At 48.1% G+C, this 22,863-nt stretch overlaps 1 protein-coding gene across 1 annotated transcript in view; it reads right to left on the minus strand.

The window, feature by feature from the left end:
- GALNT10 (polypeptide N-acetylgalactosaminyltransferase 10) overlaps positions 1 to 22,863 on the minus strand; it is a 952,883-nt gene that overhangs the window by 656,215 nt on the left and 273,805 nt on the right. The window lies entirely within an intron of this gene.

Consider the following 22,863-nt stretch of genomic DNA (forward strand, 5'->3'; position numbering starts at 1 on the left):
GATGGCCACCAGGAAGGCAGTCTTCAAGGTCAAGAGACGAAGGGGACAGTTGTGGAGAGGCTCAAAGGGAGCCACATTAAGTATGTAAGAACCAAATTCAAGTCCCACTGTGGCATCACAAAAGGAATAGGAGGAAAAAGGTGTGTAATGCCTTTTAGAACTCTATTTACAACCGAGGACTTGAAAAGAGAGGGCTGATCGGGGAACCTGAGAAAGGCCGAAATAGCAGAAAGATAGCCTTTTATAGTGCCCAGAGCAGAGCCCTGCTGGGCCAAAGAAAGAAGGAACAAAAGAACATCAGAAAGGGGGGCAGAAAGGTGTTCCACAGCCTTTGCTGTGCATCATGCCACAAATATGTTCCACCTGCAGGTGTATACCACTTTAGTAGCGGGACGCCTGGCTGCCAGAATGACATCACAAACTTCAGGAGGCAAGTCGAAAGGATCAACTGATGCCGCTCAATATCCTTGCAAAGAGGTGGAGGCTGGACAGGTTTGGGTTGAGGACCGTCCCCTGCTGCTGCGCCAGAAGATCCTCCCGAAGAGGCAGTCGGATCAGGGGACCTACGCTCATACGGAGTAGCTCAGGATACCAAACTCTTCAAGCCCAATCCGGGGCCACAAGAATGACTTGTGCACGGTCGCGCCTGATCTTCTTCAGCACTCTGGGTAGAAGTGGTATAGGCAGAAAGAATTACAACAGACTGCAACTCCACTCACGACGAAAAGTGTCGCCGAGCGAGTGCTGCCTTGGAAATTTTAACGTGCATAACTGATGACATTGCCCGTTCTCTTCGGTGGCGAATAGATCTAACCAAGGCTCTGCCCATTGCTGAAAGAGACCTTGCGCCACCTCCGAGTGAAGACACCATTCGGGATCCATCATGCACCTGCGGCAGAGTTCGTCTGCCCTGGCGTTCAGTGAACCTGTCAGGTGTTGAACCACCAGGAAAATACCCTGATGTTCCAGCCATGTCCAGAGCCGCAGAAACTCCTGACATAGGGTCCACAACCCTACCGCGCCTTGCTTGTTGCAGTACCACATGGCGGTGGTGTTGTCTGTGAACACCTGCACTACACTCCCCTTGAGGGAAGGAATGCCATCAGTGCAAGCTGCATCGCCCAAAGCTCCAGAAGGTTAATATGGAGCTTGGATTCCACCGGAGACCAGAGGCCTCTCATCTCCGCCTCTCCCATGTGGCCGCCCCATCCCAGTAGGGACGCGTCCGTTACTACTGTGAACTCCGGTTGGGGAAGGGAGAGGGATCTGGCGTCGACCCAATGCCCGTCGGTGAGCCACAACTGCAACTGTGGCCTCCCAAATCTGGACGTGATCGGACAGGTTCCCGTGATGCTGCGCCCACCGGAACTTAAATTCCCACTGCAGAGCCCGCATATGCCATCAGGCATGATTGATCAGGAGGATGCAGGAGGCCATGAGGCCCAGCAGCCTCAGGGTCACCCTGACCGAAACCCGGGACAAGGACTGAAAAATCGGAATCAGAGCCCGAATATCCCGGACTCGCTGTTCGGGAGAATAGACCCGAAACTGCGCCGTGTCCAGAACTGCTCCGATGAAAAGGAGCTTCTGAGAGGGAATCAGGTGCGACTTCAGCACATTGATTATGAACCCCAGCGAATGTAGTTGGTCGGCCGTAGTCTGGAAGTGGGAAACGACTGCCTGGGGCGAGCCCGCCTTCAACAACCGTCAAAATAGAGGAAGATTCAAACCCCTGATCTGCGCAGATGAGCTGCGACCACCGCCATCCCTTTCGTGAACACCCGAGGGGCGCTGGTAAGGCCAAAGGGGAGCACAGTAAACTGAAAATGCTCATGGCCTACCGTGAACCACACGTAACACTGGGGGGCCTGCAGGACTGGGATGTGAAAGTAAGCACCCTGCAAGTCCAGCGCTACCATCCAGTCTTGTGGGTCGAGAGCAGCCAAGACCTGAGCCAAAGTAAGGATCTTGAACTTCGCTTTGTGGAGGAAGCGATTTACGTTCCGGAGGTCTAAGATAGGACGCAGGCCCTTGTCTTTCTTTGGCACCAGAAAGTAGTGGGAATAGCAACCTTCCACCCACAGGCCTCTGCTGAGCCTGAAAGCTCGGACTAGGAAGGTTTGGAGTCAGAAGTGGCCGGGGTGTAGGTGGACTGACCCGCCTGCTGGCCCCTCGGGCGGCCACGGCAGAAACCGTAGCCGCGCTGGTATTGTTGTTGCGCAGGCTTGTGGCTCTGTTGCGAATGCTGCGGGGAATATCTTCCTGAGCCATCGAAAGGATGACGGCAGAGGAAGGCGTACTGCGGAGAGTCCTAAGGACTTGACCGAGCCCGCGAGTCCTTGAACCTCTCCAACGCGTGGTCAGCTTTGTCACTGAAGAGGCGTCGGCCATCAAAGGGCATGTCCATGAGTATTGCTTGGACATCCCCCAAAATTCCAGTTGTCCTCAAGCAGGCGGGGCGTCTGACGGCCACCGTCGTTGCAATCGATCTGCCAAGTGAGTCGGCGGTGTCTAGGCCACAACGAATCATAAACTTTGCTGCGTCTCTCCCCTCTGCAACAGCCTGGGAGAGTTTTCTGGGCCTCCTCTGGACAATGGGGCAGCACGTCTGCCACCTTATCCCACACACAGTGGCAATAATGGCTCAAGAGGCATGCGGTGTTCACGGACCGCAGCGCAAAACTGGAGGAAGAAAAAATTGTCTTCGCGAACTGATCCAGTCTCTTGGATTCCCTATTCGGAGGTGCGGTAGGGAAGGTGGTGGGAGAAGTAGAGGCTTGGACAACCAAGCTCTCTCGGTGGGATGTCGGGAGAGGAAAATGGGGTCACCCGGAGCCGGGCGATGGCGGCAGGCCACGTTCGTATCCACAGGAGCCCCTGTGGTGGGCCTGGACCTGGAGCCCAAAAGAACGTCAGACAGTGCCTCATTAAAGGGGAGCAGCGGCTCCGCAGTAGTAGCCGCTGGCTGAAGCACTTCTGTCAGGAGGTTAGTCCTGACGGCCACCCTGGGGAGGTCAAGGTGGAGGGCCTCGCCCACCCTACGTAACACCATTGCATAACTAGCGCCCTCCTCCGTAGCCATGGTAGGAGGAGACAGCATGCCTAAGTCAGGGGAGGTATCCAGACCTCTGGCTTCCCCCAACTCCTCTGCCCATTCCTCATCATACTCGCATGCGGCTGCAAGAGGGTCCTCGGACCCCTCCAAGTCCCCCCCTTCTTCCTCAGGCTGTTCTATCGGCCGAAAATAAGGAGAAGGGACATGGGGATAGAAATCCCTAAGCGGCGTAGAGTACGGCATTGACCGACGCCGGCCTGACGCCGCGTCCCCTTCGGGGCTGAAACCGGCGCCGACGTCGTCCGAAGGAGCGGGCGACTTCGGAGGTGGTGCCGGTGTGGTCGACATTGGTGGAGGTGTGATAAGGTCAACCAGCGTCGACCGGGATACAGGCGTGGATCCATGGGGGTCCTGCGATGCCGGAGCCGCCGGCGAAGGAACGCGAGGACCCCCAATCGGGCCCGGGGAGCCCGAAGGCGCACCAACGGAAGCAGACGGCCCAAAGAGTCGAACCATAGCCATCAGGAACTCTTGTATCTGGAACACAGGCTCCACCGGAGCCGCGCCGGAGGCACCAACCGCACCCTCAACATGTCGCACGGCCAGCAAGGGGAAGTTGGAGAGCGATGAGGTTTCTTCGACTTCTTGTGCTTCGCCTTACCTGACCCCGAGTGCAAAGACTTGGAACTGGAGGATCGATGATGATGATGATAACTCCGCGCACGGTTCCTCGACCTCCCACGGGACCCGAACCTCAATCGACGCGGAGCCGACTGCCGGAACTCAAGCAGCTTTCGGGACCGCTCCCGCTAAGATTTCGGTGCCTTCGTCTGGCAGTCTGGGCATGACTTGGGGTCGTGATCGTGCCCCAGGCAGAAAAAACACACTTGGTGCGGGTCCGTCACCGACATCATACGGTGACAGTCCTCACAGGACTTAAAACCGGGCATCCCAACTGCACTAGGAGTCGAAGACTTGATGAAAAAATGGAGACAAAAAGCCTCAAAAAGTTAGTCAAAAAATGACTAAGGCTACCTGATTCTGCCTCTTTCCCCTTCAAAATACCAGAGACTGATGACGCCTTAGATCAGAAATCAGACTTAGGATTACTTGAATACATTAGTGATGTGACCCAGAAAATGGACTGACAACTGATCTGTCTTAAGGGCCATACAAAGAAACAGTGCGAAAGGAACTGATATTTTTTAAATCTTTGCCTAGGATAACTACCGGTTGCAGTTGCTATCTGCTCATGCTAACAATGCCTTCGAACTGTGCCAGTGCATGATATGTAAATCTTTTGTTCAATATTTAGCATTTAGGTGGCAAACGACTGATTAGCTTGCTCAGTGGCAGGGGTGGACATTTCTTTATCTATTTAACAGTCACTGGATACTTTATTTTAGGATCCTTCATCTAGGTAAGCCTTTGCTTCAGTTTAATCGTGTCTTCATTTGAGCCCCAAATAAGAACACCTATAAATTTGGATCCTGTTTCTACTTGTGCAGCTTATGCTCATTAGAAGTGCCGGAGGATGCACTTTTCTGTGATTCACAGATATATTTATTAATAAACATTTTTAGACTTCAAATTTATGTGAGGGCAGATATTCTTTGATGGGCCTATCTATGCACGTGAGCTGGTGTAGTTACCACCATTTAAGGCGGGAGAGTGTATGGGATAGGCAGTGGGTCTGATATGTGCCTCAGTTAGTTATGGTTCGATTTCATGAGTTGATACCAGGCAGTCTGCACTTTGCTGCCAATATATTATTGAACAATAATGTGCAGAGGCTATGGGTTTAGTGTTCGCAGCAGAAGAGTGGATGGCCGAATTACTTCAGTGTGATCTAGGACAGCCAGTCCTGGATTTGCGCTGGGCTGTACTAGTTGATGCTAAGGATGAATTCAGTTTCGGTGGAGTTCAGGTTAAAGAACATTGTATGTCCAGGACCGGGGGAGGACGAGGCAGGTACTTAATTAGAACTTACTCAGACATTTTAATAGGGTTTGGTGCAGACAGATGGATTCTGATAATATGGTTGGGCATAAACATTCAGGGAAGCTCTGTGTACAGAACGAAAATCACAAGTGACAGAGGACTTTCTTTGGAAGTGCTTTACGTGATTCTTTTCAGATCAGACCCTCCAAATTTGAGCAGCAAACCGTGATCTGCAAAGTGCCGGCTATTCAAAACAACTGCAGTATTTCCATGCGAGTGAGCAGCATGTAGAGCAGGGTCTAATGGCTGATGGAGTCAAAAGCTGCTAATAGGTGAAAAAGGACCAAAAGGCAGGTGTTGACTTTTTCTGTCGTAAGAATGGCTTTGTATACCACATGGGTAGTACTACAGCATCCTGTTCTTAACGGAATGTAATCTTGAAGGAAGCAGATTTGATTCATTCCATTTTATAAGATGATGTGAGGTGCTTTCTTGATAATCCTTCCAATGAAAAATAGTAGCTGGTGGTAGCTGGTTATGTCATCTAGTCTAGATTAGGTTCGTTTTTTTTTTCAATTAGGAGTGGATCTGCTCAATTTTGAATGGAGCTTGAAAGAACCCCTCCTCAAAAGAGGCTAAGATGTTAAAAGGTGAAAGCCATTCATTCACATATGGTCAGACATGACGAATTTAACAAGAAGATAAGCCACTGCAACTACAAAATACAGTGTGAAAGTCCTTGATATGGATTTAAACCCAGGGTTGAAACTTAAATTTGGTAAAGTGAGGTTCCTCCCATAAAAATCAGATAATACGTTAAAATTGCTAACTTGAATCCAATGGAGACAATGAAAGTTGAAAGCCTGTTGTGATTAGAAATATCCTGAGTTGACAGACATGTGACTATCTTGACTATTTCTCTGAGTCTGAACTTGGCAAGGCATCTTTGGTCGAATATGGGTCCCTTCTTACTTTCTGAACCCTTCCTGTCCACAGTATAACATCTAGAGTATGGGCTCACCCTCCACCATATACTTCGGTAGGACAGTTTTTTCAGAAAGGATGCCATGGGGTGGATGAACACTGGAATCTCACGGTTTAACTTGTAGAAACAATAAAGGCTGCAAGGGGTGCTGCTATAACTTAAGGATAGTTTTACCATATTACAGGAACCCAAAAACACGGGACCCCCACAGACACAGATGTGGGACTAAATGTTGGTCCTCACCACGGACTCTGAAGGTCTACAATACATCACCCACCAACTTTACTGCCACACCCCACAAACCTATAAAAAGACTACAAATATTAAAGACAAAAAGACCATTGTTTCAGAAGTATGCCACTATGCTCCATTTCAAAACGTTTCGACTAGCCAAAGAAAGAGAACTGAAATGTCAACTAGGGCAGCTTTATTGCATGAATGGTGTTTCTTTTATGTGGGATATGCAAATTATCTCTTTCCTACATTACTTTACTACCTAACTTGTTTCCTCAGCACCATCTCAGACCTCTTTGAGACAAATTAATGCCTCCACCTCCTTCTCGGGAGGACTTATATACCGCCCCCCCAGCAATGCCACCCCCTTTCTGGACTCCTTAGACGATGTCCTCGGAGCACTTATGTTACATTATCCCAACTTCACGCTATAAGGGGACTTGAATATACATTTGGAATCCTGTGTCGACCCTCACACTTTTTCTTTTCAACATTCCTTAAATACCTTTGGTCTATACCAACTTGTCACTGCTCCTACGCACCGTGCGGGCCACACTCTTGATGGCATCTGCTCTAATCTCATGACTCTGACCACGTCTTCTCCGATCCCTCAAATCTGGACGGATCACTGTTTTATTCCATTTTATATTGAGATATTAGCCTCCACCCTTCCCAGAATGAATCGCCCCCATCCGTCCTTTACAGTTAACTGGAAGAAGGTGACCGAATGTATCAAACTGGACTCTCAAATCTTGGCTAAGGCCCCAAAACCAACCGGCGACGCAGTAATTGACTCTCGCAATTTCCACGCCTGGATGGATCAAATTGTCTCAGATCATTCCGACCCTAAAGTCCATCAAGGGAAATGTCATAATAGAAAGCCTAACGCACCCTGGTTTACCCAGACTCTAACTGATAGCCATCTTCTCTGCCGTAAATTAGAAAGAAAGTGGAGAAAAACTTATGATGAGACTGCAAGAACACTGTATGTCCAACAGAGGAAGCTATATCATTCCAACATAAAAGTAGCAAAAAAGGAATACTTTACCAAGGCCATAAATGAAGCCCATCAAAAACAAAAGACTGTGTTCTCAATAGTCAAGTCTTTTACCCACCCCAAAGCCCTCATGCCTGAAATTCCACCGTCTGAAACCCTATGCAACCAAATAGCAGACTTCTTTGTGGATAAAATTGTTAACATCCAGAAAGACTTTCCCTCTCCTCTGACCAACACTCATGAGGTAATGGATAACTATCCTCCGCTTTGCAGTTTTAAACCTGTTTCCCTCCAACAAACAGGCAAGGCAATTTTGGCATGTAAATCAGGAGCTCCCACTGATTCTTGCCCTCCTGGCATTCTCCATCTCCTAATCGAGGCAGTCAACCCTTGTATTAATTCAATCATCAACGAATCCCTCGAGCACGGGATAGTGCCTAACGATTGGAAGAAGGCTATCGTGAAGCCCCTGATGAAGAAGCAGAACAAATCTCCTACTGATCTCACGAACATGCGCCCCATCTCATTACTGCCTGTCCTTAGTAAAATCACGGAACAGTTAGTACATGAACAGCTAAAAATATTTGTAGAGACTCATAACATCCTGCATCCTCAACAGTCAGGTTTCCGCCCTGGTCATTCCACCGAAACAGCCTTGATAGAACTATCTGATTCCATCAAGTTCCTGCAGGATGAAGGAAGGCAAGCCGTCCTCATCCTGCTCGATTTAACAGCAGCTTTCGATACTATCTCTCATACTATTCTGATTAATAGAATGCGAGAGATTGGCGTGACAGATACAGTCTTATCATGGGTCAAATCTTTCCTGTCCAACAGGTCCCAGACTGTGTCTCTGGGTCCCTATCTATCCAGCGAAAAACCTATCACATCAGGAGTTCCACAAGGGTCCATATTAAGCCCCCTCTTCTTTAACATCTATATGGCCCCCCTCCTCGCTGTGATAGAATCCCATGGGATCCTCGTCATGTCATATGCGGACGACACACAACTTGTCGTCACCATTGATAAAAAGTGCTCGGACGCAGACTTGCGTTTCCGGACCGTCTCTCCGATGTATTCCAATGGTTGAATAAAAACCACTTGAGGTGTAACAGCGCAAAGACTGAAATCATACCGCTAGGTAAAAATCTATCTTTCTGCCCGAAGGACTGGTGGCCCATAGGATCAGAGGCCCAACCCAGTGCAGTATCTTCTGCACGGAACCTGGGCGTGCAATTCGATTCTTCCCTTTCCTTTGACGATCATGTCAGGATCACTGCTGGTCGATGCTTCGGACTGATCAAATCCTTAAAGAAATTCTTTGACTTCCTCCCCATTGCAGCCAGAAAATCAGTCGCGGTAGCCTTAATACTGTCCCGACTTGATTACTGCAATGGATTAATGGCTGGAGTGAAAAAATCCACCCTGAGGAAGCTTCAGAGCATACAACACGCAGCCGCCAGATTGGTCCTGAAACTTCCTAGAAGGTCATCGGCCTCAGCTGCATTAAATTCCCTCCATTGGTTACCACTCCATAAAAGAATTCTTTTTAAACTCTTACTTACTGTCTTTAAATCCATGAAAGGCACAGGGCCTCATTACCTTGCAAAACGCTTCACCTGTTACAACCCCACACAATGTTTGAGATCCTCTGGGACAAATCTCACAAGGATCCCCAGGTTCAAGTATAAAACTAGGGGTGGGAAAACCTTTACCATTCTGGCAGCAAGGGCATGGAACAACTTACCCGTCAATCTTAGACTAATTGAAAAAGAGAGTACTTTCAGAAAACTCCTCAAGACATGGGTGTATCAACAATCTGACTCCTCTGTACTGGCAGCCATTTAGTTCCAGACCCGCATCACGTATCCTCCATCACATTTCCACTTCATGCATGCTCAGCGCCAAGATGCTCCTTCCGGAGCGAAAGTTCGCGCTTTATAAACACTCATAAATATCAAATATCAACTTGTCTCGCATCACGCATGTGTAACTCGTTCAGTCCAGTTTACTTTTCATTCTGGGCTCGTAATTCTGTATTTATAATGGTAAAACAAGATTATACATAACACAAATGAAGAAGAGGACTGAATAAGCTACAAGTAGCAGTATATGGTGCCAGAAAGATATCCAGGGACTCCTGATGAAATTATTTCCATTCTGTGCGTAAGAAAACATCCATGACACCAATACAAGTTCATATAAAGATTTGTGCACACCTTTTAGAAGAAACCCTTCACTATCTAAAAAAAACTCATCTGTGCTTTAAATGGGCCCCAGGGGTAGGCTTGACCTTGGCTGAAGGTGTCCAGGTCCCCTTGTTAAAACCTGCTGTGCTTATGAATTAGGCAAGGTATTACGGCAGGCGACTCGTCAAATTAGTAAACTTATGTATATGGCCTCTTCACAGCGCCTTGTCAAATACCATGCATCACAGGTCAGACTTAGGCAAATCGTTTGTCTTTCACGCATTCCAAACTGGCACCAGATTGTCACACAAGTTTGAGAGATCTCTCTAGCCCTTGTTCATCATCAGAATAATAAACCATTTCAGAAACATAAAGCAATAATATTTTTTTTTAAAAGCCAAATTTTAAAACCCAGCCATACAGAAAGACTTTATGGAGCAGTTAAATCAAGTGGTGGCTGGAAATTTTAGGAAGGAGAGGCAGACGAGACACACACACACACACACACACACACACACACACACACTCACATCCATGCATTCACACACACACACACATCCATTCATAACACTCATTACCAAATATTCAAACATACACTCACGCACGAACCAAACTTTAATTTTAAAAAGAAAAAAAATAACCTGCAGCTCTGCCTCGGAGGTCCCAGGAGGGTTGGGACTGCTGCCTTCGCTCACTAGTTGACCCTAGGTCAGTCAATGAGGGAAGGCAGCAGTCCCAAGCCTCAGAGGTCTGAAGAGGGTTGTGACTCCTGTCTTCCCTTATTGGCTCACCTAAGGTAAGACAATAAGGGAAGGCAGCAGTCACAACCACGTCACAGAGTGGGATGGGGGTCGGTGAGACTGCTAACCCCACCCTCTGTGACATAGTGTCACTGATTGACACTTAACCAAGGGCGCTTCAGGGCTTAAACCTGAAGTGCCCAGGTACGAGGCAATGAGTGACGCTACCCCGCCTCACTGAGGGGGTAGGGCCTCAAGGACCTTTGCTGGGCTGAGACTACGCCCACAGGAGCTGTAACATCCTAAGCTCAGCAAAGTTCAGCTTAGGCAGCCAGGAGTCTGCGCATTATTCTCTTTCTCCCCCCACTCCAAATGTACCGTTCAACCAAGATCAGATACTACGCCAATCTCTAGCTCCTGACCTGAAAATGAAGTGTGTCTGTTAGGCTAATCTGCGCTCAGCTTGACAAGACACTGTTCTTGAGGGACAAAAGGTGAGGGGGCTTTACGCCTCAGCCCCAATGGACTGGCTACAGCTAGTTACATCACCAACTACAATTTCTAGAAGCCACAGATGACCAGGATTTAAAATGGCAAGCTCGCATACCTTCCTACACAGAGTATCGATTTCATAGGAGACAACAAATGAGTTCTGGCCAGTAGGTGGCACCAGATGATCAGTCCAAATCAGCTCCACTACTATGGATAAGACCAAAGGCACAAGACAAACATATGGGCATCGGGCAAAATGCATTAAACAAGCATTTACAATGCAACGGTCTCGCCTTTGCAAAAGATAGAATTATTGGCATTGTAAATGACAACATTTTTATGTATGTGTTCGTTTTAAAAACATAAATAAATGGCTTTGTCATTTACAATGCCAATAGCTAAATCTCTCGCAAATGCGAGACCTATTGCATTTGCACCCACACACACAGAGCCACACACACACAGAGAGCCACACAAACATACAGAGTCACACACACAGAGCAACACACACACACAGAGCCACAAACACACAGAGCCCTCACACACACAGAGCCCACACAAACAGAGCCGCACACAAACACAGAGTCGCACCGACACACAGAGCCGCACACACCCACAGAGCCGCACACACACACACACAGTCGCACACACAGAGCCGCACACACACACACACACACAGCCGCACACACACACACACACAGAGCCACACACACACAGAGCCACACACACACACACACACACAGAGCCACACACACACACAGAGCCACACACACACACACACTCACAGAGCCACACACACAGCCACACACACACACAGAGCCACACACAGAGCCACACACACACAGAGCCCCCCCACACACACACACAGAGCCCACACACACACACACACACTGACCCACACACACACACAGAGCCACACACACACACACAGAGCCACACACACACACAGAGCCACACACACACAGAGCCACACACACAGAGCTCACACACACACACACACACACACACACACAGAGCCCCCCCCCCCCCCACACACACACACAGCCCACACACACAGAGCCACACACACACACAGGTGATATATTACTCTTGCTGGTGCGTAATTCTAATGGCGAGCCAGACAGGTGTTTGCAACATCGTGCATGCGAGTTCAGGCTGGAGGCAGTGCGAGTTTCTCTCAGTGCCTGTCAGGGGCTATAAGATGCTCAGAATACCCGCTTATCCAATCCTTGGCCTCCTTAGAAAACTCACAGAGCAATGATCCCATATGCCAGTGCCAGTTGTCAGTCTATGCAAATGTGTGAGTACGGTGGCACTCTATAGGAATTTTAGCGTATATGTTTAAACCACTCCCATAATTATATAGGAGGGCGGACTCCGGGGAAGGAGTAGGGGGGAGTGGACTCTGGGACAGGAGGAGGAGGAGGGGGGTGGAACTCCGGAGGAGGAGGGGGGTGGAACTCCGGGGCAGGAGGAGAAGTGGACTCTAGGGCAGGAGGAGGAGGGGGGTGGACACCGGGGCAGGAGGAGGAGGGGAGGTGGACTCCGGGACAGGAGGCGGCGGGGGGGTGGACTCCGGGGCAGGCGGAGGCGGGGGTGTGGACTCCGGGGCAGGAGGAGGAGGGGGGTGGACTCCGGGGCAGGAGGAGGAGGGGGGTGGACTCCGGGGCAGGAGGAGGAGGGAGGGTGGACTCCGGGGCAGGAGGAGGAGGTGGGGTGGACTCCGGGGCAGGAGGAGGACGGGGGTGGACTCCGGGGCAGGAGGAGGACGGGGGGTGGACTCAGGAGGGGGGTGGACTCAGGAGCGGGGGGTGGACTCAGGAGCGGGGGTTGGACTCAGGAGCAGGGGGGTTGGACTCAGGAGCAGGGGGGTTGGACTCAGGAGCAGGGGGGTTGGACTCAGGAGCAGGGGGGTTGGACTCAGGAGCAGGGGGGTTGGACTCAGGAGCAGGGGGGTTTGGACTCAGGAGCAGGGGGGTTTGGACTCAGGAGCAGGGGGGTTTGGACTCAGGAGCAGGGGGGTTTGGACTCAGGAGCAGGGGGGTTTGGACTCAGGAGCAGGGGGGTTTGGACTCAGGAGCAGGGGGGTTTGGACTCAGGAGCAGGGGGGTTTGGACTCAGGAGCAGGGGGGTTTGGACTCAGGAGCAGGGGGGTTTGGACTCAGGAGCAGGGGGGTTTGGACTCAGGAGCAGAGGGTCTGGACTCAGGAGCAGAGGGTCTGGACTCAGGAGCAGAGGGTCTGGACTCAGGAGCAGAGGGTCTGGACTCAGGAGCAGAGGGTTTGGACTCAGGAGCAGAGGGTTTGGACTCAGGAGCAGAGGGTTTGGACTCAGGAGCAGAGGGTTTGGACTCAGGAGCAGAGGGTTTGGACTCAGGAGCAGAGGGTTTGGACTCAGGAGCAGAGGGTTTGGGCTCAGGAGCAGAGGGTTTGGACTCAGGAGCAGAGGGTTTGGACTCAGGAGCAGAGGGTTTGGACTCAGGAGCAGAGGGTTTGGACTCAGGAGCAGAGGGTTTGGACTCAGGAGCAGGGGGGTTTGGACTCCGGAGCAGGGGGGTTTGGACTCAGGAGCAGGGGGGTGGACTCAGGCAAGAGGCTCGTGTGCACGGAAGGGACAAATATTTACTCTGCGGCGCATTCACTTCACAGCTCGACGTGTTCTCCGGAGCAACCAGGGGGGGGAGGGTCACATGGGACCAGCTGTTTACCGCCTCCGGCCCAGAATAGACCAGGACCCCCTGAACCCTCCCCAAACACCCACACGGGGGGCAGGATCGAAAGGTGTGACCCCCCAAAAGACTCTAGTCTTCATTCAACAGGTCTTTCTGCTGCTCAAGAGGTTTAAGTTAAATGCGGTCGAAATCAAATCTGAAAAACGCACAACAAAAACGTCCCGTGCCTTCTCCACGTTCACTGCAATGCACAGACACTTTATGCGGTCTCCGCGGCCGCTGCAAGGCACGCACACTTTATGCTGTCTCCACGGCCACTGTAACACGTACACTTTATGCGGTCCCCAGCTCGTCCCCAGTGGTCCCTCTACCCTCGTCTCTAGGTTCTGTTTTTAATCCGATCAGCACTTTCTTACCCCCGGTTTGTGACTTGTTGCACTCACTCACTGCCCTTCCCCTGGATACTCGGGGATGCGTGTACACCTCCAGACTCCTCCCTCCCACCCCCAAACTCCCCCACCACACACATCCTGCAACCGCCAGCAGAGCTCCTGAACCCTCCCGCATTATTCAGGCACTCGGGAAAAGCAAAACTACTAGTTCCATATCATAGCACATAGTTTAATTGCAATGTATATTTAACCACTATGGGCACAAGTTAGCCGACGTTTTACCATTCCAAGATGGATGATGTTTTCCAGTCCTATTACTCTGTCCATGGCTCTTAGGTGGGATGGATGATGTTTTCTAGTCCTATTACTCTGTCCATGGCTCCAAGGTGGGAGGTCACGAGTATACAACTCTAGCAGTCCTGTTTCACTGTCGACCAAACAAATGTGGGTATATAACACCGCAACATGCTGTCAGAAGTTTAGTTCGTGGTAGAGTTTGGAAGCACAACGGCGTCATTTTGAACAGTTAGAGGTGAGTCTATGTCTGGTTGAGCTAGTATAGGCCTAGAGCGCGTGTAATCTTAGAATTTTACTAGTAGACTTGCTTTCTTTGCAGATAGTAACTAAGAAGCCCAGATTCTTAATGGAGAGGATAACGCAACGTTGGTGAGCTTATATACATAAAGGGGGTTACAGCACTCGATACAGTGCCAGTGTTTAAGTTTGACAGATTTAGTGTGCAAAGAGGGAAGAGCAGTTCCATTGGTCACCGAGATAAGTGGAGATCAGATTTTCTAAGTAGCATAAGAAGGTGGCTCAGTTTATTTTGGGCAGTGGCTAGTGTTAATGCATGCAATTAAGATGTGTTATTGTATTGGTTAAGTTCAAACAGTATTCAAGAACGATGTTGTTGATACGTGTGGTGTAGTAATTTTCCAGTTCTTTACTGAGTCATGAATTTTTTGAGAATATCAATTTTGCTGGCAAGACAGGAATTTTCTAATATACCCTTGCTTTTTTGCATCTTAGATAGTGAAATATCAAGAAGCATTCCCCGCAGGTGCCGGTACGTGCTCGAGCACAGATGGCTTCGGTGCTCACGCACGAGTGATTATTGTCTTTCCACTTAGACTTATTTCTTTCAGTCACAGCTACTTAGTATCAAGTAAGTGAACATTTAGAGGAATAGATTCCCCATCAGGCTTCTGAACAAATTGATGTCTAGGTTGTGATACATATATATATTGTCGTTTTTGTTCTCAGCTTAGAGATTGAGATTTATCAACTTTACATGTTGGAGCACTTGAATTCTGATAAATGACATTGAGGAGTTGAGATGTGAGTACCTTCGTTACTATTTTTGCCCCTACAACATACGCAGTATGGTGGCAAACTTACCATTAACATCGAGTTTATCCCTTGTTGCGCCCTGAATTTTGTAAATTAACACTGTAACGCAAGACACATTGATAGCGATAGAGAAGTTTTCTCCAGTTTAGTTTTTACCTCTTTTCTCTTTCTATTTTTTGACCTGGATTAATTGTCCAATGTTTATATCATTCATGTAATCAACTGTTCAAATTAGATGCCAGAACACATATATCTAGCTTCAGTGTTTTTCATGAACTACCTTCGCAAATTATTTAATGAGATGTTAGTTGAAGTTCTTTGTAAACAAATGAAATGTTAACACGGATTATTGATACGTTGTCTCATTCTTACAGTGCCCCTGAAGAAGGGAACCCCCCGAAATGCATTGGGCTTATTTCTCAACTATGTCTTCACCTTCATCAAAAAGTTTTTCAACATCAGAGTTATTACAACAAATTTATAATGTGATGACATTTACTTGTTAATTTTCAGATTGTGTATTGATTTCAAAATGAATATGTTGAAATGAACAAGATTTACAAGCAAAAGATTATATAAAGCTACGTTTTGAAAAAGAATTTCTTTCTTTGAATTTTCTCTTCGAGTGATAACATTGAAATATTATAGGTTATAAATTGTTCACATTGGTTATACTTTAAACATATAGGAGTGCGCTTGGTAAACTAGTGGAATTTTCCACCAGAGGTTGATTATAACCAGATAGACACAGAACTGAATCCTGGTTGGTGGAGTGGAGAATAGTGACTTGTGTACGGTTAGTGCAACAAGTTCTCAGTCTGTGGCAGAAAACACTATTAATATGCAAGTGGTCAATTGCGGAACGCTCGTGGGAGCGTAGGGGGAGATGACCGTTGATGGTTGGTAGCAGAGGATTGTGTCATTTGCAGTGGCAGATGGTGGATTTGAAAAGTGGTGGGGCGGAAATTCAAGATCTACGATGTAGTGCACGAGCTAGCATTGCCAAAACTGAAAGAAGGGGGCTCAGGCTAGAATTTCAAGAAAATGTATAAGAAAAATGTCAAAGGTGTACCTTTAATAATTAGTCTGTTTTCAAACTGCCCTGCAGCACCTAGGCACATACTGACACACTCACACCTTAGTATTATCTGACTCCAAGTTGATTACTAAGGCTTTGTGGGCTCTATCAGTCTATATTAGTTATCAGCAACAAAAATGGCAAGGCGTGGCTTTACAACGGGAGCACGAGGATGATATGATACAGTAAAGTGCTGCATTAATATTGTGCAACCTTATTTAAGTGCTCACCAAAAGCCTCTTTAGACTGCGATTAAACAGCACCCACAACACAAGAGGATATGTGTTGCTTGTAGGGTTAACACCCGGGTATTGCACCTGTTTGTGGGGACAACACGAGCACCAAGTGCATCTGTTGAGGTGCTAAGACCGCCTGTGCCACTAGAAATGGGCCCTGATGACATAAAAGTCACATGCTAATTGCAATCAAGTTTGCTTCCCACTGGGCAGGCAAAAGAGAAAAGATATTTCCCGAGACACTTCATTTTAAAATTCTGATGTGCTTGTGTGAAAGGGCTCGAATGGTACATACAGTAGCTGGGGTTTATTGTCCGGGCACATGCTCGTGGCCACCATGACGACCCCCACCCCTCACTCGACCCCCTTCTGAGTTCCACCTATCGTTCACCTGGATGGCTACTGCAAACAGGAAACTCCCAGGAAAATTCAACTGCATGGACAGGACATTACCATTTCCATGTTTCCTGGGCCCTCCTCGAGTCCCATGAGAATTACTCTGGCTCTTACCCTCCGGCTAGGAAGCAGTCTGTGGGGAGTTCTTCTCTCCCTTTGGCTTACAACCAAGCTGTTACAGCTCTCTGTGAATCCTGTTAGCCACCAACTTATCTGCTAATTCTGCAAGTTTTGTTGGATCTCCCCCAAGTCAGATCAGACGGGTATTGCCTAAGTGGGGTAGAACTCTCCTTCAGTGGCACTGTCAACATGAACTAGTCTAGGGACTGAAAACCCTTGACCTACATCCCTCTTATTCGCTCATTCCAATCACGCAATACACCAAGAATCAAATCTCAAACGGAACACCACCTGCTCTGTTGCAGTCACAGAATATCTATAGGTATTGCGTTGGTTTCAGTCAAAACCTCCTAATGAGAGCTGCCTTTATTCACTCACAGACAATCTGCTTAGCTATAGGCATTCTCCCAATGATGGCTGCCCTAACCAATGCCATGCTCCCCATTAACTCAGCTGCCTTAGACACCTCATGTAAGGCCTGAGTTTAGAAGCGAGCTCAAAGCTCACAAACCAATTCAAAATATCCTGACCTTCCACATACACATCATCGTTTGGAACCTTAGCCACAACCTAGCCTGAACTTATCACTTATCCCAGGTCGAGGCATAATTGCCAGCTCTCTTTCCTTTTCCTTCTATTTCTCTTCCAACTCTCTCCCTGTTTTTCCTCCTTTCCTTTTCTCTTTGCTTCTCATCTCTCTTTTGCAGTTTCTCTACCGGGGCCCATCCCCCCTGTTTCTCCCGACTCCTCTCCTCTTGTTACCGGTGCTAGTCTTAGCTTCTCCATCACAACTCTCTGGCTTTCTAGTCTTCCGCAACCTAAGCTTTTTGAAGTGCCAACTGCAAGTTCAAGATCTCTGCTACACTCAACCCTCCAAAGTGGTTTACTCCTGGAAATGGGGACAGTAGTACCCAATATTCGAGGTAGTGTGCGCACCTGAGATATTCTAGAAAATAAAGGTGCAGCTTGGACCTTGCATTTATATATCTCAAGTGCTTGTGCCACAGCGTTGCTTGTAGTTGAGCTATACTTCTTAAAGATTGCCCCTGACTTTTGGGCTAACCTTAAAGCTGAGTGGTTAATTTGCTGATTCCAGGCTAGTTTTTGGTCTAGTAGTATGCCCAAGTAATTAAAATTGGTGGCATATTATATTTTCTGATTACTCAGCGCTGTGGTATCCTGTTGCACCAGGATACTCCAGTAGTGAGAGGTAGGCCGCATGCACTGGTATTATATAAATGAACTGCACTGACATTGTATATCGTCACTGGGCCAAAACCCCGAGCGTTCAAGCGCCCCTTTATACTCTCGGGCGAGTCCGCCCTCGGGGTGTGTGAATGCGTGTGGGGTACGTGGACAGGTCGGGTGGCTCCGTCACTACATCCCTCCAATCTTTTAGATACAAAGAAAACCCTTCTGGGTGAACATTCAGTTCTTCTTTACACACCATGCAAAGTCTCTTAGTTTCTGGCTAGGAGTTGGGCTCGGCCGGAGACCATACCTCGGGCTCCGGGAGCTCTTGTTTGCTTCCAACCCCTCTGTATCTCTCTCCAACTCTGGCGATGCAATTCCAGTACTCCGTGATTCTTCTGCTGCAACTACAGCTCTTCCTGCTTGGTGCTGGCTTGGCTCCAGGCTGTCAGGAACAGTATCTGTGGGGACCACCCCTCCTTCTTCCTAAGGGTCTTCCTTGGTACAGTTGGCTGACGGTCCTCCCACGACCTTCTTGAACCAAGAGGTGTTCCTTGTGACGAAGCGAGTCCCTCGCACAGCAGACACCATGGTGCCCTGCACATTGACGACCTCCCACACTTCAGGCTCATATGAGGTGAGATATTTCCAGCCGGGGTATCGGTCTTTCACCACAACTTGGTCTCCAAAGCGAATGTGCATCGGTTGGGCTCTTCTGGCTTGGCTCACCTTATCATTGGACACCTTCCACCGGCTCTGAGCAGCCTCTTGATCCATCCCAGGGGGAGTCCACGACAGGTCCGCGGGAACACTATCCCTGAGCGCTCTCCGAAACACCAGGTGAGCCAGTGCACAGTGGGTGGTGCAGTGTGGGGTTTGACGATATACACTGAGCCACTGCAGGAGGAACTGCTCGGCATCTTCCTTCTCGACTCCGATTCTTAGCGCCCGATTCATTGTTCGCATGAACCGTTCTACATCCCCATTCGCCTGGGGCCACTGAGGCGTGATCTTCCGGTGTCGGATGCCTCTGGAGGCGAGATACTCCTGGAATTCTCTTCGCGGGAACGGTGGCCCATTGTCTGACTTCACCTCCGCAGGCAGTCCCATCATGGCGAAGATGCGTTCAAGAGCAGTCTTGACGTGGTTGAATGCCGTTGATGATACCACTTCCATCACCGGAAATTTCAAGTGAGAGTCGATGAATACCAGGGTGCTCCGTCCATCCGGAAATGATCCGAAATCTGGTCTCACCTTAGACCATGGCTCCCGGCACGGCCCTTCAGTGATTACCAGGTGGGGCGGAGGATCACCCGGTCATGTTGCAGGCATGGCATGTGCGAACAACCTCCTCAACCATGGCGTCCATCCCAGGGAATTAAACTTTGTTCCTCAGCCTAGCCTTGGTCTTCGAGACTCCTTGATGCCCTTGATGTGCTAGACGGACCATCCACGCGGAGGAAGGAAAATCGGAACCATGTTATACCGAAAACCCACTGAACGTAACACCCTACTGCATTACTCTAGTTACCACCCTCGCGGCTTGAGAGATGGCCTACCATACAGTCAATTTTTACTCATCCATAGAAATTGCTCATTTGCGCAAGGACTACATCAGGGAGTCCGATATCCTCCACGAGAAATTGATCTCTAGGGGCTACCCACCAAGATTGAGCTCATGTGCCCGAAAAAGAGCATGGTATTGTCATTGAGACCTTCTTCTCACACCTCAACCCAAGAAAATAAACTCCAGAATCCCTCTTGTGACCAAATTCAGTCCTTGCAGTCACCACATGAAAAAAATCATCAAACGCAACTGGACTATACTGAGAACAAACAAATCCTTTCAGGAACCACCTCTTTTTTCTTTCCAATGAGGTGACAACTTGTCAAACCAACTAGTTCATGTCATTACTTGGCCAACCAAACCTACCCAACCTCACTCGATAACCGCCATCTGAGGTCTCCCCCCTGTGATCGGCCACTATAGATGCCAAACATGCAGGGTATGTGACCTTACCTGTAACACTAAATTCAACAACAACAAATCCTACGCCTTGAAAACCTTCACCAACTGCCGTTCACAGAACGTAATCTATGCCATCCGATGCCCATGAAACCTCACATACATTGGACAAACTAGGCAGATGATCAAACAAAGAATCATACAATCAAGAGCAGGATACATTGCAAAGCTCTGACAGCCCCATTGGTGGCACACTACCTCAAAAAGAACCACCGTGAACTCGACATCCTCTGGCCCGTCATTGACCAACCCCTACTTCACCTCAGAGGTGGCAACAAGCAGACTTTATTGAACAGTAGCGAATGTAAATGGATCACACGCTGTAACTCCGTGACCCAGGGACTGAACACGATAGATGAATGGAACAGAACCATCCAGCTGTGAGCCCTATATGACATTCACAACCCCCCTGGTGGAATCACCATGGACATATCAGCAAACCCATCCAACAGGGATCTCCATTGCCCACACCGGATGGCCAGCCCGCTGTTATGTTTTTATATACACACCTAGCCTGCCGGGCCACCACCATATACTGTAAACATAACCTGGTTTGTTACACTGTTTTTAACCTTCATCCAATATGTTTACTTAGGTCATCAAGTGTCCAAACTAATGGGTATCGTCATCTAGTTGTCTGACAATTGCAACACCTCCTTTCACCAATGGTGTTATCACATTTATGTTATACCCATTATTGCTTCCACGAATTGCCATCCGACATTGTAGATATGTTTACTTATGGCATTAATGGACAGCCCCTTGTTAGGTTTTTGTTTTCATATACACACAGGGGAACACCCATTACAACAATGAGAGCACATCGCAGGTGCATTACAACGCACATTTTACATTGCAGAAACGTTTAAATGGAATGCCTCCACAACGCATGCGGTTACATCGCGCATTTTGTTACATCACGGTTTTCCACAACGTGGTTTCCCACAACGCATGCAAAGTAGCCAAACATGGTATTTATTATATGTTCATGCACAGAAATCGCATAAGTGTTTTGACCGAGCATGTGAAAAGCATGTAGGAGGAATTATTTTCATGCTCGAGCATTTGACAACACTCTCAGTATTAAAATATGTTTGTATGTGTATGAAGCTCGACATTAGGAAGAGGGTGTGGCCTAATGGCCTGAGCAACGACCGCGAGGCAATGGGATGGGGGTTTTATCCTCTGCATCAACATCCTGTGATTCTGCGCAAATAACTGGTATTTATTATATGTTCATGCACAGAAATCGAATAAGTGTTTTTCCCGAGCATGTGAAAAACATGCAGGAGGAAATATTTTCATGCTCCAGCATTTGACATATTAAAATATGTATGTATGTGTATGAAGCTCGACATTAGGGAGAGTGTGTGGCCTAATGGCCTGCGCAAAGACCGCAAGGCAGTGGGATGAGGGTTTTATCCTCTGCGTCAAAATCCTCTGCGTTTTATCCTCTGCGTCCTGGATTTCTTTTATTGTTTCAAATCGCCATATGAAATGTAAGCTAAGTATTGTGTATCACATATGCCTTGTAATGGCGTGCGCTTTTGCAGTGTGCGATGTATTCTACTTGGCAATAGGAAACACCGCATTGGCGTTGAAACGCAGTGCGTTGTTAAAAATGCCAGTGTGATGGTCTTTGCGATGTTTTTGACGCGTGGTAAAAGCAAGCATTGGAATAGTTTGCGATGTGCGATTATACATCCTTACACACGTAGCCTGCCGGGCCACCACCATACACTGTAAACATACCCTGGCTTGTTACACTCTTTTTAACTTTCATCCAATATGTTTACTTATGTCATCAAGTGTCAATGCTAAAGGGAATCCTTATCTAACTGTCTGACAATTTTAACACCTCATTTCACAAATGGTGTTATCACATTTATATTGTACCCATTATTGCTTCCACTCATTGCCATCCGTCAAGCCTGCTGACTAAAAGTGCCTGTAACAGGACTTTCCTGGCAGAAAGCAGGATCCAAGGGAAAATCTTCTTTAGAATGCGAATTATTCCAAAACATTTACCAGCTAGAATTTTCACATGCTCATCCATGGATAATTTACAGTCGATTAGCACACCCAGATTTTTTACCCAATTTTTAGGGCAAGGAGCTTCTCCTAGTTTCTCCGAACACCAATCCTTAGTCCATATCTGCTCGGCTTTCCCGAACAGTAGGATCTCGTTTTTATTTGAGTTCAATTGCAGAAAGTTTTGTTTCTACATTGCCCAACCAGCCACGTCACTCTCCCTCAGTCTGCCCCGCAGTTACGCCCTGGACGTATGGAGTGACTCTTCTCTTTCACCCACCAGTCACCATGAGGACGCTCTAGCGCAGAGGTCTTCAAACTTTTTGATGCCGAGACCCCCTTGTAAAACCTTTTTAGGCGTAAGGACCCCCTTCCGACAAAAGTTTCTAGAAACTGGTACTCCTCATCATCAACTTTTGACAACCATAAATGCGCCTGTTAGACCTCATCACATCCATCCATCATTCATCCACCCACACTTTCACACATCCATCCATCCATCCTTTCATCCTTCCATCCATCCATCCTTCCATCCATACATCCATCCTTCAACCATCCACCCTTTCATCCTTCCATCCATACATCCATCCTTTACCCATTCACCCTTCCATCCATCCACCCATCATTCATCCACCCACCTTTTCACACATCCATCCATCATTCATCCATGCAACCTTTTATCCATCCATACATCCATCCACCCTTTCATCCATCCATCCTTCATTCATCCGTCCACCCT

Source organism: Lissotriton vulgaris, chromosome 7, assembly GCF_964263255.1.
Source record: "Lissotriton vulgaris chromosome 7, aLisVul1.2, whole genome shotgun sequence".
Taxonomy (NCBI): Eukaryota; Metazoa; Chordata; class Amphibia; order Caudata; family Salamandridae; genus Lissotriton; species Lissotriton vulgaris.